The sequence below is a fragment of the Alligator sinensis genome, unplaced genomic scaffold (assembly GCF_000455745.1).
Source record: "Alligator sinensis unplaced genomic scaffold, ASM45574v1 scaffold262_1, whole genome shotgun sequence".
Classification (NCBI taxonomy): domain Eukaryota; kingdom Metazoa; phylum Chordata; order Crocodylia; family Alligatoridae; genus Alligator; species Alligator sinensis.
Genome location: NW_005841904.1, coordinates 2527113 through 2544246, shown reverse-complemented (window position 1 = coordinate 2544246; position 17134 = coordinate 2527113).

Below are 17134 nucleotides of genomic sequence, written 5' to 3'. Positions count from 1 at the left end.
TATCCGGCTGAACTTTGCATGCTACCTTTCTATAGGGTTGAGAAGCCAAAGCTAACTTGTGAACATACTGCCAGGCTGCCTCCTGCCCCAGTGCCATTTTGTCATGCCATCAACTGGGTCTTAGAAAAGGTACCACATGACTCAGAAATGATGGTTTGCAACATATGCTTCACAGCCTTTGTCTGGATAAAAGTTCTCTTCAGCAAGTTGCCAGTGCACCTGGAATCGACAATGGAATATTTTGAGACAAAAACTTCTTCACTTGATTTCTGTTTGTCTTGGACTAAGACCAAGGTTCCAAATCTGACCCTGAAGATAATGGCCACTCTGTTGAGGAAGCTGAAGAATTTATCTCTCTCAGCTCCACACAGTGCTCTTCGGGAATACACTTATATGAAGCCCTAAATTCAGGGCAAAAGCAGAATTATACTTTTGTTTTTATAAAGTGTAATCTGAACTGCAGTTTTGTATTTGTCATGAACCACCTTATGACAGCATGATAAAATGGCTTTAAAAATGTAAGTGATTTTAAGGTCAAGTATGCATTTTTCTGCTGTGTCTACCTGGGATGGCAGATTATCAAGTTGAATTCGTCTTAGAGAAGCATTAACCATGAGAGGGATTTGGATATGCGAAAGTTTAGGAGGAATTTGCAGTTTTTAAAAGATGTTGCCCTTAGAGAAAAAAATGCCTATTTTTGTCTTTCTTTCTGTCCCCTCACTACATCCAAACATGTCTTGAGTATAATGGGCACAGTGCTTTTTTTCACTGGGGGTGGGGGTTAATTATTTGAGACTATGTGGCCTCAGCAATAACTAAGAGAATCTTTATAAAACTCTGGACACATCCTGAATACCCTGAATTCATTAGTAACTGTTAAAACTCCATTAATTACAAGGATGTTATTCCTAACTTGCATGAAAGTACTAAGACCAGAACAAAGGCCCTAGGCTTCTAATTTAAGAAAAAAAAATCCTGTCTCAGCATTGGTTATGTTCTTCAAGAAAGCAGGAAGGTGAGGCTACATCTGGGAATTCTAGTTTCACCTTATGTACAGTTAAATCACCAAGAATTGTCTAAGAACTGGGAAATCATTTCAAGCCACAAAGACCCATTAAATCACCTAACCTGATGTACTGTATAGTGTATACAGGTCATTGCCTCTACTCGCCGAAGCATACACACTTACCATATTTATTCAATTAGAAGACGAGCCCCCGCCCATTTAACAAGGGGGAAAATGCCCCTCACCTTACAATCAAGTACATAGCAGCAGGGGGAAGGAAGGAGGCAGCTGCTGTGGCTCCAGCTGCAGCCAGGGCTTAGGGCTGGAACTAGAGCCACAGCTTGCTACCTGGCCCCTGCCACTGCCTTGGCACACCTTGCCACTTCTCCCCAGCACCCCGTATGCCCTCTCTGCCACACTTCTTATCTTTTTCTCTGCAGCCCAGGGCATGGAGCATGTCTCCAGGCCAGCCCTGTAGTAGCAATGCAGAGCTGGCACTGCTGTTTCAGCCTGGCCCCATAGCAGCAGCATGGAAGCAGCATGGACAGAGGAGCAGGGGAACAAGGAAACGGAGAATCAGGGCAGCCTGAGGTTGTGGGGGGAGGGCAGGCACAACGTGGAGGTAAGTGATGGGGGCAGGCAGCATGGGGCAAGTTGCCTGCCTCTCTCACTGCCTGCTTCACTGCCTGCCCCTTACTGCCCTCCTGCCTTCCCTACCACATGCCCCCATTCTGCCTTCCCCACTGTCTGTCCCCCAAAGCCTGCCCCATTACTGCCCCCTCATCACTTCTCCTGCAGTAGTGAGGGGGGGAAGTGGGGGGACACACGCATTTCAGATGATCCTCCATACATGGAAAATTAAAATACGTTTATAAATTGTCTGTGTGTAGAATCAGGGTTGTCTTTTATTTGATTAAATACAATTTTGATGAATTCTTCAAAAGGTTTGTCCTGACTTAGGTGGCATTAAGTCTTGATAAAACATAAACATAAATAATAAACTGGTATGTTCTTCCTGGCTATAAATTGAGTAAGAATTGAGTTTCCAAAAGCATGAAATGTAACAGCTGAAATATTTTTTGATGTACAAATAATATTTGGATAAAAAATAAGTTATAGTTGCCTGGCATAGGCAGCTTGGAAACCATAGATGTGTACATTTGTTTCTGTCATATTGCTTGTATACAGAACATTGGCATACTGGAAATAAAAATATCCAGGATGATCCAAAATCACCCATTAAAACTGTTTTTCAGTGGAAAATTGGGTTTGAAATAATAAAAATTCATTTTTCATAGTGTCTCTTTTCTGTGGAAAATTTAAAATTTTCATAAAAAAATTGCACGCACACACACACACACACACACACACACACACACACACACACACACAGTCTTTCCCCCAAAATTATTGATTTGGAAATTCCATTCCAACACCTTTTGAGACTTGCATTTCCCATGCCTCATGCCTCCATTCTCCCTAGGTCCACTTGGCAAACTACATCTACCCTCATGCGCTACAGCCAGCAATCCCCATGATGCTTCATGGAAGGTAACCAAGAAATGAGGCTGATGTGAGTTGACCAGCTAAGGACAGGACAAATTCTTTTGTCTCCAAAAAGGTTCTGTGTTTGTGGGTGGGCTGGGGGGGATGGTAGAATGGGGGAATCCATTTTCTAATCAGCTCTAAAAATATTATAAATAGGAGCTCTAGGATGTGTGCTAATTCTTTTGCAAAGCTGAACAACTCAGTTAATTTGACCTTTTTAAAGTAGCAGAAATAGCCAGGAAGTATTGCCTAATAGTTAGACCACAGAAAATGAACTATTTACTCTATTTCTCCCTCTATCATTGGTTTACTATATGACTTTGCATGATATGCTTAATTTTTCCATGTGTTAGATTTTTCCTCTGTAAATAACAACGACACCTAACTCAAAGGAACATTGAAATATCTACATAATTAATAGTCATAAACTGCGCTCAGATTTCTGGATGAAAAGGCCATGTAAATGCAAAAGTGGTGTTACTATAACAAAACCAGACTCTGTTTTAGGTTCATCATAGCCCAAAAGTCATGGTTTGAGTATTGACCAAACCATTAAATATATATATTTAAATGATATCTATGTCTATATCTATATGATGTGAGGCACCTTATATCAAAATGAGTCACCCATAGGTGTATGGAACACAGTTGAACAACTATTGTGCCAGCAGATATGGCTTGAGATCTTCTTATGTAACAGTGCTGCTTTTAACTAAAAATACAGGGTGATGTCAGTAACTAGCATAGAATTTCTTAAATAGATGTTACATTTTTCCTGACTGCTTCATTTCTGTCCACTGAGAATGCTGAAATACTTACTTTGCTTCTCTAAGGTAATGACCTTAATATCTATTGACATTTAATGCTGGTAAAACTATTTCTGAGGATTTCTGTGATCTCTAAACATAGTATCTTGCTCTTCCCTCATTATGATACTTCCCCTCTATCGGGCGCTGGTCAGACCGCAGTTGGAGTACTGCGTGCAATTCTGGGCGCCACACTTCAAGAAGGATGCGGATAACCTGGAGAGGGTCCAGAGAAGGGCCACTCGTATGGTTAAGGGCCTACAGACCAAGCCCTACGAGGAGAGACTAGAGAAACTGGACCTTTTCAGCCTCCGCAAGAGAAGGTTGAGAGGCGACCTTGTGGCTGCCTATAAGTTCATCACGGGGGCACAGAAGGGAATTGGTGAGGTTTTATTCACCAAGGCGCCCCCGGGGGTTACAAGAAATAATGGCCACAAGCTAGCAGAGAGCAGATTTAGATTGGACATTAGGAAGAACTTCTTCATAGTTAGAGTGGCCAAGGTCTGGAACGGGCTCCCAAGGGAGGTGGTGCTCTCCCCTACCCTGGGGGGTCTTCAAGAGGAGGTTAGATGAGTATCTAGCTGGGGTCATCTAGACCCAGCACTGTTTCCTGCTTATGCAGGGGGTCGGACTCGATGATCTATTGAGGTCCCTTCCGACCCTAATATCTATAAATCTATGAATCTATGATGGCAGACCTATAACTGTTTCCATACCTTTCTTGAGGTGCGTATAAAACATAATTTCATACATTGGTCCTGGTTAAGCTTTAAAAATATTTTCAGTTTAAAAAATAAATTCCTATTCATTAATGCGGTAAAGATTAACATTTGAGGGAAGGGGAATATTTCCTTGTCTCCTAGATTTTTTCCAGATTACTGTGGATCATTATGTCATGTTAAAACCACATTTCCTTTAAATGGTCAATATTAATGCTTATGGTTAAAAGTCATTTTATTTTCTAGGAAGAGGGTGTCTCTTGATTACTATTCATATTACAAGCACATTTTTTACCACTGATTATAACCATAAACTTTTTCATTACCGCGTTTTACCAATCACTTATAAATATGTGTTTCTGCTGTTTATATATCGTTTCTGAAAAATGTAAAAGTGACACCATTCCTTATTCACAAAGTTGGGAAAGGTTAATATTTTCACTTTATCCTGTGCTGTGCACCCAAACTATTTTAAATGGATGTTGTCATGGCTGTAAAGTCAAGCACTAAAAAGTTAAGAAATGCCAGAATTAAGGTTGTGAATGCTTTCTTAATTTAAATCCCTCATGTATAAGCATATGCAGTCTTTAATTACATGTTTGCATACTAGTTTCTATAGGATCCCTGCTTTATTCAGTGTGCAAGAGGAGGAGTACTCATTTAATGAACAGTCAGTCAATATTTTGTTTCCTCCTTGTTGCTTACTGGGTGGCCACAGGATTTATTTAGTATTCAAACCATGCTCTGAAGACAGGATTATAATGTTTCTTGTGGCTTTCCTATGGTGATCCTCACTATAGTATCTGAGTGCTTCACAAACACTAATTAATTTACAATAAACACTTTGGGATGAGGGAGCATTCTCATTTTATAGTTGAGAATTAAGAGACATAAAAGATTAATGACAAAAATTTTCACTAATTTGGGGGCCCACTTTGAGACACATGGCACCTGCTTTATCAACATTTTATATCTTTAGGCACAGTTGATTTCACATGCATCGCTGCATGCTTGGTACTTTTGCCAATCAGACCCCAGGCTATCAAATCAGGCACCTAGAAAAGGATTAACATGTAATTGTTGACCACCTGTGACAAATCTAGTTGAAGTGATTTGTTTAGCATCACATGCAGTTTGTGGAGGGAGTAGATTAGTATTGAGTTCTCCAGGGTAGCATTTCTGCACAGTCATGAAGCCTCCTTTCTTCTTGCAGTCCTTCACCATCTTGGCAGCACATGAAGCACTGAATGGGGCAGAATTCCTGTGGATAAAATAGTATGTGATTGTGTACTTAGGTTCTGAATCATAATGCATATGCATAAGATTGATGAGGTGACTTTAATTCTGCCATTCCCTAATCTCTGAGTGCTTGATTTCACAACTTTAATAATCCTTCATTGCAAGGAAAAGGTTCATCAGCAGGGCTGAAATGTTTGGATCCACTTCAGAGATCTCTGCTAGTTGAGCCTATGGAGTAATTGCTAGCTGTAGCAGATTCTCATCCTATATCTGGGCCACCACAAAGCGGGGAGATGCTTTGCAGAGGATTTTCACAGATGTTTGCTGGCAGGAGATGAACAATGAGATTGGATCCAGAATTTCTAAATCTGAAGCTTTGGTGGAGTGTGTTCTCTAGTGACTACTGGCTTTTCTGCCTGTATATCCTCAGCTAGATCCATTTTGCCAACCCCCGACAACCTGTCTCTGTTTCAATCCTATCTCTTTGCTATCCTTGGCTCCTTGCACCAGTCCTGGTCTCCTTACATAGCCACTTCCAGTCTCTCCTTCTTCAGCTGCTCATTTCAGTGTCAGTCTCATTGCAAACACACTCCTAGATTCTCTGTCCCCAGGGCCAGTCTTCTCCCCTGCTGCAAATCCCCTTGCTCAGTCAGTCCATGTTTCTCCCTCCCGTTTTCACATTTTATACATCTTTCTTCTCTCCTGGCCTCTGGATAGGTCTCCTCAACTTCCCTTCCATTGCCCACAGTGGATGGACTCTTGGGGATGTGTCTATTTATATAGCTATTAAAATTTGTCCTGAGTGAGCATGAACAGTGATTTTTTTTAAAGGTTATTGTGGATGAATTTGAGTAGATTTTCATGGGGAAGGGAAAAAGCATATCCCTCACACAAAGGATGTGCCCATTTAATGTGCCTACTCCAGTGTGGGGCATCAAAAGTTTTCAAAGAAAAAATGTCTCAAGAATTTTAATGTGTCTAGAAAATGTATTTTTTCCTTATTGTTTTCAGAAACAGCCAAACCATTTAGGTTGACATTTTGTAGAATCTTTATGAAGCAGGAGACATCCAGCATGGATGGATGGGTCACAGATGGGTGGTTTTTTCAGGAAGAATAGGCAGGGGGAAAAAGGAGGAAGTGTTGCCTTATATATAGAGGCAATGTACAAGTGTTCTGAGGTGTGGTATAAAGCAGCAAACAGGCCCGTTGAAAGTTTCTGGGTAAAGGTCAGAAGGGACAGCAGCACAATGGATGTCATGGTGGTCATCTGCTACAGGAACCATACAAGGAGGAGGTGATGGATGAGGCCTGCTTTAAACAATTGATGGAAGCTTCCAAATTGCAGGACCTAGTTCTCATGGGGGACTTTAATTATTGGGACATCTGTTGGGAGGGAAGCACAGCCATGCACAAGCAGTCCAGCAAATTCTTGGATTGTGTTGGGGATAACTATTTGATACAGATGGTAGAGAGGCCAATTAGCGGGGGGAAGTGGGGTGGAGCTCTTCTCAACTTGCTTTTCACAAATGGGAAGGAACTGGGTTCAGATGGAAGGCAACTTGGGTGACAGTGGGCGCATCTACACAAGATGCTACTGCACAATGGCTATTGCACATTTGGTTAGTACTTGTATAATCAGCTGGCAAGCACCTTTTAAGTGATGCTACTGTGCAGTAGCCTAATAGTACTGTGTTGTAGCGTATTAGGACTGTTGGTGCTGTGACGGGCTACTGTACAGTATAATTCAGCTACTGCACAGTCAGCGTCTTATGTAGATGAGCCCACTGACCACTAAATGATAGAGTTCAAGATCCTAAGGAGAAGAGGGAAGGACAGCAGAAGAATAAGGGCACTGAACTTCAGAAAACCAAGTGTTACTAAACTCAGGGAACTGTGAGCAGGATCTCTTGGGAAGCAAGTCTAAAGGAAAAAAGGAGTCTAGGAAAGCTGGCTGTATTTGAAGGCCTTTTTAAGGGTGCAAGAACAAGCTATACTAATGTAATGGAGGAATGGGTAGTGCTACAAGAGGACAGTCTGGCTAGATAGCAATCTCTTCAATAAGCTGAAACTCAAAAAGGAATCCTACAATAAGGGGAAACTTGGTCATAGTACTAGGGAAGAGGATAAGAGTATCTCATGGGTGTGCAGGGAGAAAATTAGGAAGGCATAGATGGCTGAGTTGGTTTACTCTGTGACTATTGTGCCTTGAACAGAGGGCCAGACTAGATGATGTTGAGGTCCCTTCCAGCCCTACTCCGCTGTGATCCTATGGAAAGTAACAGCCCAACAGGGTAAAGTTTATCAAGATGATAAGATACTGAATAGGGGACTTTATAATGACTATGGTTGGATGACCTGATATTAGACAGTCCAGCACCTAATAACTCATTTTATCTTTCCTTAGTCTTTAAAGCCTTGCTGTGGAGGAAAGCATTCCAATTATTAAGATTCAGAAAGTGAATCATCCTGTTCTTTACATTTAATTGAAAGAGTCCATTTGTACTGCTGTTTTGGCTGCAAGGGACTCAGAGCCTATTATTGTAAAGGGAGAAAAACCATAAAATTTAGGGGAAAATCTGATAAAATCAGAAAAAAATTAGATCAAAAAAGCAAAACAAATCAAGAAGTTGTTCAGATTCTTTCCCACATGATTTATGTGGAAAACATCAAAAGCCAAAATGTTTATGGAACCAGCAAATTGCAAACACTCCAGTAGGTGTTTTGAGAATGTCAAATTACAACATTCATAAATTATACAATCATGACTTACAGCAACAGTTATGAGAATGACACTCTGTGTTTCTCTCCCCTAGGCTAGGTACCAACACTTAAACGGCCTGATGTGGAATTGATCTCAGTTACGTGGTTTTATACAAGTGGCATAGTTTAGATCAGTAGCAAACAGAACACATTCGCCCTTTGGTGGGAGCCAGGGGGAAGGGGGCAAATCTTAGATTGGGTGGTACCATTTTAAAACCAGAATAAGTGTACTGAACTTCTGTTCTATTATAGGTATAGACTGGTTTCCAATCACTTATATTGGTAAAAGTGTAATGTCTGTCCCTGGCACTTAAGTCCCTAGGAGTGTCTGGCACATTTTCTTAAACCACTCTGGAAGTAAATGTGTTATGCAGGTCCAGGCCTTGGTGCCATATTAAAGCATTACATTTATGTTTTCTAAAACCCAGTTTTTATGGATTAGTTGTTGAGCATTATCTAATACAGTTTAAGGTCAGAAAAGAATGAATCTCTGAACTCTGAGTTGGGGGACAACGCTACCTGTACCTGTTGCAAAGATGCCAATAGTGATATTGATTTTTGTGCATAGCATGGACAACACATGAACTCAGGTCATATGTCTGACTAAATATCAATAAAATGAATGCTGATAAATAGAAATAACTGACCTATAGAAAACAGTAATTTATTCAAGAAATAGCTCTTTTAAAGAGATGATAAAAATCACAAATGCACATATTTTTTTCCAAAAAAAGCCTCTGGATACATACCCAGTTTTTATTGTTATGAATAAAAAGCTAGAGCCAAAGTTGCTCTTGTAACTTCTTGCCTTTTAAAATCTGTTTTTCCTTCATTCTTAGTGACGTGAAATTAATTCAGTATGAATCTGTATAGTCCTCACAATTTCCTTCAGTCAGTTTTGTTTGCATTCTGTATGCTTTGGATGATAGAAAAATAGAAAAACCTTACATTATGTGTAAAATCAGTGAGTTGTAGGGTTATGAATGGAAACAGTTTTGGTTCTGTGTAAGGTACATGCTTGCCAATGCATGGGACACTTATTACTGTTTGATGATTTTGAAGATAGGTTGTCTGGGGTTGATAAAATGAACAGCAGTTGGGCTCCTTTCACTTGTGTATGTGGATTTTACTTTCTTTCACATTAAACTGATTCCTAAAACTAAAACTATATACCATTATGGTAGATAGACATACCTCTACACTCCTTTCCCGCTTCAATAACAAGGAAAATACAGGGTCAGATGATGCATATATGAAACTGACTGGAGCCATAATTAGTAACATTTTAGAATGAGAAAGTGAAGACCAAAATCAGAAACTATCTAGAGTGGTTTCTATAAGATAATAAGCACACCAGACACTGCTGCAGGACAAATAAGAATAAGAAAGCATTTGAGCCATAATTAAAGCTCAGGATTTACCCCACTCTATATCCTCTGACAGGCCATTGCTGTTTCTTCTTCTATGTAAATGTAAATGCAGTGGCAACTATTAAAATAAATGTATGTTCATTCTGATTCTGTGCCATTCATGGCAATTGATACTGTTTTCACCTTTTGGAACATGTCAAAATCATGTAGGGACCATCAAAATATTGGGCAAGAGGACGTATTAAAAGGCTTATCAGTTTTATAACATTTTCCTCAAGGGTCCTTCCTTTCCTTTCTACAGTTCCCCATACTGCTCAGTCAGCTACCAGGAATCCACAAGTCTAAACTGTTATGTTACCAATGAGTTCATAGTAGACAAGGGATGGTTTATTAGTGAATCTTGCTTTGTATTTCTCTAGGACCTGACATTAAATATTCCAGAAGTGTTTTATAAATTTTTGCTGATTAAGCTCCCCAGTAGTCTTATGAGGCACAATGACATAATATTGAGATATATAGGTTTCATTTTACCCACTATTTAAAATTATCACCTATTTCATTAGCTGTCCTCTGTGTTTATACTATGTGAAAGTGTGTGTAGAAGGGCCTAATTTTCTTTTTTTCTATATGGACCATTCCTTGGTGTCAATCTCTTGTATTCATCCTTGTTTGTCTTTATAAACTTCACAATCCCAACCTTTTTAGTTTCTTCTCCTATAGAAAAATAGGGGTTTAACATGCATTCAGCATCCCTGCCTGACTGCACAGGTATCCATAGAGTGCACTATTGGTTACTTGAGAGACAGGGGAGGCAAAGAATGCTTTTGGGAACACTGGGAGACGGTATTCTGATTCTGATAAGATCCTTTCAGCAGTTCTGTTAGATCATATTTACTTTGTTATTGGATCATGCCTACTTCCTTTGAAACATGTAAATCACAGGAAGCTGATGACAGCTGTTACACTTAATCCTTTAATTGTAATATCTTTAAAATTTTGGGCAGCTGGGATAAGGAAATGCACTGAAAAATATTCAGACAAGATTTTACTCATAGTTTTGTCTATTCTGTGCAAATGATGCTCCATTTGATGATTCAACCTGCCTTCAATCTGTAATGAGGAAAGAATAACACAAAGGGCATGTAGATTAACCTTTATAATTTATATGTAGGCCCAACCTGATTTTTCTAGGATTACAGCTAGATTTCCTTGTATATCCCTCACCAGCTCACTAAGTCCCTGACTTAATAGTATTTGTCATAGCACAACAGTATTTCAAATCTAATTGCACATCTGACCTCAGGAGAAGATTAAACAATGCAAGAACAAACTACCTTCTCGCCGCTAAAGATGGTCTCTTGGCATGTTGTGATTCAGGTACCTCAACTGAGAAACTTGTGCTCCTTTTGCCTGATCTGTACCTGTGAATGGAGAACGTCTGTGTCTAGGGCTGTGGACTGACTACACTTCACCATGAGAGTAGTTCCTGTAGAAGCTGGTGTTAGTGGAGAGGATATGAATGAAAGATGGTGAGGAGGCTGCCTCAAGGCGCACACGCTGCAGCTGCGTCCCCCTAAAAAGTACACTGACCAATATCCCTGTCTGTGTGTAATCTTATGAATCATCCTGTTTCTAGTCTGGAAGGAAGAGAGAATAATCAGCAGAGGTTATTGTTTTATGTTACGGTTAGAGAGATGACTACATTGATTTAGTTAGGATTAGAGCTGGGTTGCTTCATGTATCCCTCACTACATCTGTCAGGCTGGCCAGAATTTGCATAGCTGAGAAGCAACTTTTTTCTGAGCTCTGCCAAATCTCACTGATCCAGATTACAGAGGGGCTCCAGGAAGTGTGTGTGGGGGGAGTCCCAGCTCTGACGGTAGACAATCAGCTTGGTTATATACAAAAGCTTAATTTTAAAGATAAAACTATTTACCCTCTCAGCTATTCTTCCTGGCTTTCAAACTTAGATGATTCATCTGACAGTAGAAATTACACAGACTATATAACACAGGAGTGAAGGTGCTTGACTATTACACAATGCAATTTTTTGTCCTGACTAGCTAAATTGGTAAAGATATTATAATGAGGTGATTATGCATAAGAGACTGTAATCAGGTACCTGAACTTTACATATTTTTCAAATGAAGTATAAAATAGATATACAACTAGTTTCTGACTGCAGTTCTATACTCATGTTCCTAGCATGGAATAGCAATGACAATGATTAACTGGTAAAAAAATCCCAAACAGCCGGGGCTTGCCTGGGGCAGCAGTCCCTCCCCAGGCTTTCCTTCCCCCAACACACACCTTGCTCCCATTTTTCCCTTTGCTCCCATGGGGAAAAGTCTGGCAGGGGCTGCCTTCCTTCCCTCCCCCAGGCAGACCTGGCTGCAGTCCCCAGGTGGGTTTCCCACCCCTACCCCTTTGTCAGCCAGCCCTTACTTCTCCGGCCAGGGAGCAGAGAGGCAGGACCAACCCTGCTTTCTGGAGCATACAGCACAGCCCAGCCCAGGGCTGCAAAGCATCCTGGGATGCTGGGGGACTGTGATTTAACTTGAACCCAGAAGGGGTCTGAGACAGAAGTTTCATAAACTGGTTTCACGTAAATCAGTTAAGTCTGATACAACATTTGACCATGATTACCTGTATAATGCCAGAAATCTGTGGAATGTTTCGATGCCATAAAGTAAGGGCATTTTTAGGGCAGTCACAGGTGAAGGTTTCATGTTGTTTCAGACCTGAATGACTGACTTGCCACTGGAGGGCTGGTGAACAGAGGTGTGGACAAGAGACAGAACTCTATTCCTCCATTGTGTAAACTCCCTGGAATTATGTGCAGAAAAATTCAAAATTATGGGCAGGAAAACTCAAAATTATGCAAAATTAATTACTTTTGTAAATAAACCCCAAAAAACTAAATATAACACTTTGAACCTTCTTTAGAAATATATGCAGTTAGTTTGCATGGTTTGGGGATGGATGTTGGGTGTGTGTGGGGGGAGGATTTGTGAAGGTATGTGGGGAGCTTGTGGGCAAGTGTGGGGTGTGTGGGTGTATGTGGGATTTGTGGGAGGGTGTGGAGTTTGTGGGAAATGTGAAGGGGTGTGGGGCGTGTGGGGGATTTGTGGGCAGGTGTGAGGGGTAGGGTTTGTGGTGGGTTATGAAGGTGTGTGGGGGTGTGGGTGTATGTGGGGTTTGTGGGTAGATGTAGGGGGTGTGGTGTTTGTGGGGAGTGTGGATATGGCAGTATGTGGAGTTTGTTGGCAGGTGTGGGGTTTGAGAGGTTGTGAAGGGGTGTGAGGGGTGTCTGGGGTTTGTGGGTGGGTATGGGGGTTTGGGGTTTGTGGGGATTTGTGTTTGTGGGGTTTGTAGGGGAATGTAGACCTCCCACAACAGCCCCATGGTGCACAGCCCCCACTGCTCAGCAGAAGCAGGCAGTGGGCCCTCAGGGTGCTTGTGGCTGTGGCAGGCAGAGCCTCTGTCAACATGTCCCTTTGGCTGAGACCCGGGGGCTGCATATGCTGGCATGGAGCTGACCCAGCCCACTGGCTCACACTTTCAGACCAGACTAGGCTGGCTCTGCCAGCACATGTGAATCGCAGTAGTACAGGTGGGAGCCACATGCCATTGGGCTGGGTGGGCTGCATGCCTCCGTGTACATCTTCCCGCTGGAGTGCTGGCAGCCCTGCATGGAGGCATGGAGACAGCCAGCCTGGCCTGATGGCATGTGGATTGGGAGTTGTGTGCCATCAGGCCAGGTGGGCTTCATACTGCCATGTGGGGGTGCCAGCACTCCAGCAGGAAGCTGCATGTGGAGGCAAGCAGGAGCCCACCCGGCCTGATAGCATGTGACTCTGTGCCTCAGTGTGTAACTTTCCATGTGGCCCAATAGTGTGTGGTTCCCAGTCCATGTGCCAGTGGACTGGGCTGGCCCTCCAAAAGGAGCTTCCAGCACTCCAGCGGGAAGCCTCACATGGAGGCAGGGAGTCACGTGCCATTGGGCTGGGCGGGAGTGCTGGAAGTCCCATGTGGAGGCATGGAGCCAGCTGGCCAGCCCAGCCCAGCCCAATGGCATGTGGTCCATACCCACCCACACACCCACCCCTGCAGGTAGGGGTTTCCATCTTCACTTAGCCAACTGTCCAGTTGCATGGCTTTCTGCCTCCACATCATGGAGCTCCCAATTGGAGTGCCTGGAGCCCTGCAGAGGTGGAGCCACAGAGCCTGCTGCAGTTAACTTATAAAAAATTATGCATGTATGCGTGGCCATGCTTTTCATGTACAAAATTATGTGGGCATAAGCTGCTCTCAGCATGGACTGACTGCATGAGTTTCAGTCAGAACACAGAGAAAGCAAAGCAGCCACTCCACATTAAGAGTGGGGCATATCACAGAGTGGCAGGGGCTTGGTGAGAGCACAGAGCCCTAGGGAAGCATGCTTTCCATGGGTTCTCTGGTCCTGAGCTACTCTCAGCAAGATGAAGCAATTGGGGGAAACAGGCTTTCCTGGCTCCATGGTCTCCCTGCAATTAAGCTCAGAGCAGGGAGTGGGTAGGAGGGGAACAACTAGAGTTTTGGATGTTAGCAAGGGGTAGACTGGCTGGGAGATGTGTGTTCTGGGATGATGGAGGAATTAAAGCAAAATGTTTTACCTCCCCTGACTATTCAAGCAATGCCCCGGAACAGCATGGGTAACAAATTTATAATACAAACCTCCTTTTGAGTGGCTTCTTTAAAACATTTAGGGCAGTGGTCTCCAACCTTTTTAAGTAGGAGATCAGCTTTGGTATTTAAGAGGAACTCAAGATCTACTGTGCACCACTGCCACCCCCCTCCCCTTCCCCTGCCCAGCAGATAAGTCTGTGGGGAGGTAAGAGGGGGGGAAGATTGAGGCAGAGGGGGCACACCTTCCCAGCAGGTAAGTCCCACCCGGCCGGGACCCTACTCAATTTACCCCTGCTCCTGCCCCTGCAGCACTGTCCCTCACCATGGGGGCCTTGATCTAGCCCCCACCCCTTTACTCCCCCACGAACTGACCTGCTGACCATGCATGTGGACACACAGCCCCCCACTTCAGCCTCAGATTGACTCCAAGAGGCTCCAAGATCTACCACAAGAGGCTCCGAGATCTACTGGTAGACCGGGATCCACTTGTTGGTGATCACTGATTTTGGGGGTACTACAGTTTAACACCCATTAACTAACTCCTTTATGCTGGCTTTAAGGTAATCTGTGCCAAGGCACTAAGGGCACTTTTACATGTACTGTGGGAGGGTGTGGGGGGAGGCAGTGCTTTAATTAGAGTGGTTCTAAGAGCTGCTCTAATTAAAGTGCCACTGCATCATTCAATGAGCTTTAGTTCAAGTGCCCCACTGCCATTTTTAAGCATGGGGACACTGATGCATGAGATGCAGGAGGCTGCTGGAGCATGGTAATTGCAGTACTTTGGAGCAGTCTCCGCACTTGTGTAAAAGTACCTTAAGGCTTACTTCAAGGAATGCCCCACAGAACCTAAAACTTGGCAGTATTGAACAGACCATAGTTTGAACACTTTTCCTCCACCTTTGTTACTTGTCTGGAGCCTGCACCCTTGAATCTAGCAGGTGATCTCAGAGCACATCTACTGGATCTAGGTCCCCTCAAAACATAACTAGAGGAGATAGTGCCCAGCCCTCTTTTTACCCAGTTGCTCAAGAGTTGGTTTAAATACTCTATATTAAATATTAATTGGAGCAGGACTGGAACTTGTATCTCCTTTTGCCCATATAATGCTCTATCCAGTAGTGTAGAGTCCCACTCCCTCTTACACTTGAGCAGGCAGACAGTGGATGTTTAATTATTCCACTGAAAATTCAACAGCTTCAATCAAAGAGACTGAGGAAGACCAAATACAAAGTGCCACATAGCTTGACAGCTTGGCCATTCTCCTGCAAGTTGGTAAATTCCAGTGCAGATCCCCTTAGGCAGAAGAAGAAAATTGAATCCAGGGTTCTTGCCTTCTGGCTGAGTGCTCTCATCACTGTGCCATTGGATAAAAGATTATTTCCTCTGGTTGTGTTTTGTAAGGAAGAGTAGGTATAGCCATCTAGCTCCAGGAGAAGGTTCTGTGTTTGAATCCCAGACAAAGTCATCTCCCTACAGTCAAATACACCTAAATCCTAGAAAAAATATAAAAAATATGTTTGTCCTCCACATTTCTTTGGTGAGCATAGGCAGCTCCTTATTTCTGTAATTTATATTCTGAGGTGCCTTACTGTCCCTATGCATTGTATTAGGAACACTGGGCACTGACAGATGTTCAGATGCTGCTCTAGTTCATAGTGCTTTACATAAGGCGCCTAATGTGTCAGGGGGAGAAAAGGAGTATTGAACCTGCCTGCAGGTGAGCAGCAAGCTGAGAGGCTGCCCCTTTCCCCATCTGGCGGGAAAAGCCTCCCCCAGGAAGGGAGATGAAGAAGGGAGGGTGTGGCAGTGCACCTTTGGTCCCTGCCACTTTAAGGGCTGGAGCAGGCAGCCCGCAGGTACCTGATTAAGGCAGCCATTTTCAAACAAAGGCAAGCCAGGCAGAGCCAGCAGTTAGCAGCTTGTAGCCAAGGGAGCAATGTGACTTGGTTCCCCTGTTACTCATGGAACTTCTTGGAGGTAAGGGCAGGAGCTACAGGGATGGCTTGGAGGCTCCTGGTCCTGGGCATGACCTGAAACTGTACTCTGCTGGGGTAGGAAGGCCTGGTGGGACTGTCTGTGGTGGAACAGCCTCCATGAAATACCAGCACCACTAACCTCCCCAGTGAAAGGCAGGTCGGGGCGCCTGAATAACCCCAGCCCCCACAACAATGTGGGTTAAAGGGCCAGGCATGGCTGAGGCCCCCTGAGCCCCAGGGGGTGTAAGACCTCGGTGGAGGAGTGGGGGCTAGGCATGGCTACAGCCACCTGAATGCCACAGGGGTGTGAGGTGCCAGAGGCCCCAGGGTGAGGGGGCAGTCACGTAGCTCAGAGAGAGGGTGTGAGAACAGAGGTGACCCACACAGAGTAGGGTGCATCTTTACATCCTGAAGGACTATGCATTAGTAGGTGCTGAGTAGGGCTGAAGGATAGTCTGAAGGGCAGCACCTGGGGATGTTTTGAGTAGGGCTGAAGGACTGTGGCAGGCAACACTGGGTGGACTACCTTATATAGACAGGTGGGTGGGCCAACTTGAGACCTGGCCCCGAGCTTGCCCCCTGTCATAGAGAAGGAAGCCAGCCACAGCAAGTTTCCAGCTGGGCTTTGCCTGGCTTGAGCTGTGGGGGAGGTGTGGATTGGAGCCCCTGGCCTACCTCATGGCCCCCTCCTAGCTCCCACAGCTGGTGTACTGTGGGGGGCTGGGCTGGGCCTGTGAGGCAGGGAGGCTCCAATCCATCCCCTCAACTCCACCTCAGGCCAGGCAAGCTGGCAGCTCATGAAAAGAGCAGCAGAAGCTGCTGTCTTGCCCAACTTGATCTGGAGGGGGTTGCATTGGAACCCCCCTGCATCACAGGCCTGGGCCAGCTCCCACTAGTAGGTCAGTCAATGGGGTTGGGTTGGGGGTGGGGCGGTTGACTTAGGGGGGAGGGAGGAGTTCTGATGCACCCCTCCCCTCCAGCTTAGGCTGGATAAAGCTCATCTGGCAGCTTGCTGATGCTGGATTCCCCCATCCTTCTCCT